This window comes from Chelonoidis abingdonii, chromosome 3, assembly GCF_003597395.2.
Source record: "Chelonoidis abingdonii isolate Lonesome George chromosome 3, CheloAbing_2.0, whole genome shotgun sequence".
Classification (NCBI taxonomy): Eukaryota; Metazoa; Chordata; order Testudines; family Testudinidae; genus Chelonoidis; species Chelonoidis abingdonii.
The window spans coordinates 74,644,442-74,646,416 of record NC_133771.1 but is presented as its reverse complement, the minus strand read 5'-3'; positions in this window follow the sequence as shown (position 1 = coordinate 74,646,416).

The window sequence follows — 1,975 nt, the reverse complement described above, 5'->3', positions numbered from 1 at the left end:
TTACTAATTCACAATTAAATTATGTGACCAAATTGTGCATTTTTCACATTTTGCAGGGGACTGATTTCATTTAACAGTTTGGTTCCAAATTCTGATTGTGTTGCAATGCAGTGCAATCTCTGTTAAACTTTCAGTGAGGTGTCAACAAAATGACGGCTCAGAAGAATGGCGATACTGGGTCAACCGATAATGCCAGTCTAGCCCAGGTAAGGTGATCTGACAGGCCTCATGCAGGTGCCCCCACAGAGGGAAACAACAGAAAATGATTCCACCCTGTCCCATCGGCTAATATGATCCATCCTCGTGCCCAGTCCCAGTCTGCGTGGCAAAACAGAGGCGTAGGGACGACCATCTCTACCAATGGCGGCTAACATCAGTGATAGCCCATAGCCTTCCATGAACGATCTAGGCGTGGAACCCGTGTATAGGTCGTGGCCTGTTCACAAATGCCTCGGGAAAGAATCCACAAATCCTCGTCGGTCCTTCCGCCTCCGGGGTGGTGTGAGAGAGAGTGGGAACCTCCAGAGATGAAGGCGGGAAGACTAAACAGGGTGCAAAAAGAACTAGATAAGTCATGGAGGATATGGCATCAATGACTGTGAGCCAGAATGGTGGAGAGATGGTGTCCTAGCTCGGGCCAGAAAGCTGTGAATGGGCAACAGAGGATGGATCAAGAGCAGAGGAACAGGGGAGGGATCACTGGGGCTGGTGCCTCGGGGCACCTGTGGGCATGGGCCATCAGAATACAAATACTGGCAGAGGACTGCGCCGCGGACCCAGTACCATGCGTATGAAGCCTGCAGAGGTGCACTCACGTGAGGTACACGGATGACGGCATGCACCAACATGCAGAATCTGACCACTGAGTAAATGCAAACAGTCCTGGGAAAGGTGAAAATGCACGGGTCAATAATGATGGGAATAGGAAAGCACCCATGTGTAAAAAAAAGGACAAATCGAGTGTACATTCACACAGGAGAAAGACGGAGCAAGAAGTCAAAATTCGTGCACACAAGCCTCCCCTCGTAGCCAATGTGAACAACTGGCTACTGTATAAGGCGAAATCAAGTGTGCAAAACTGGTGGTACAAGATGGTCAAAAACGCCTCAGGCAGGATGAAAAATGATCTGAGCACAGGTCAGTTAACAACAAGCCACGACCCACAAAACCAGTGCCAAGACAGTCACTGAGCTGATCGTCTCTCCAAAAGGCAACTGGAGATGTGCGCATGCTCTAACTCAACCCTATTAAAGAACCTCTCGAGTTGCAGTGGTCTACTGTGGAGAGGTCCAAATGGTCCAACAACGTTCTCGTCAGAACCATACTACTCCTCACATAATGGGAATGTTGATCGAGATGTGTGAGTACAGCCAGTGCCCCTATGACAGGGTCAACTCACCACACGTGGGAATAGGAAAGTAACGGCACATGTGCTAGGCGTGAGGAATGGGCCGACGCCTGGGTCTCCTACTGTGGGCATGATCCAGGTGACCAGAGAAAAGAGAGCAGTGCGCCTGCAGCTGCAGGTCAGGAAGAGAAGCTAGGGTGGGAAGATGGGCCAGAAGGCTGCGCCTGAGAGACGCAGTCTCCGCCGTGGTGCTAGGAAGTGGAGGGGAGAGGGGACACCAGCCGTCGGACCCGCAGAAGCTCACAGAGGCCTGCAAGGCGGCCCGGCGAGGGAACGAAGAAGCCCAAAGCCGCCTGTACCTACGAGCCTGAGGTAGCCGCGATACTAGGGAAGGTGGACCCAGGTGCAAGGTACTCCACCAGAAGGTAGCTGGGTGGGTGCACCCCGCTGAGAAGTGGTAGACCACCCACACCGCGTTTAACTCGCACATGGACAGGGCACGAGGCCACCGCCCCCGTGGGGGTCCCTCTGCTGGAACAGCAGCCACGTGGCGAGCCCAGCCAGGATCCGCCGGGACATGGCCTTGGGACAGGCCTTGGACCGATGCGGTGCTTGGGTGCCACTATC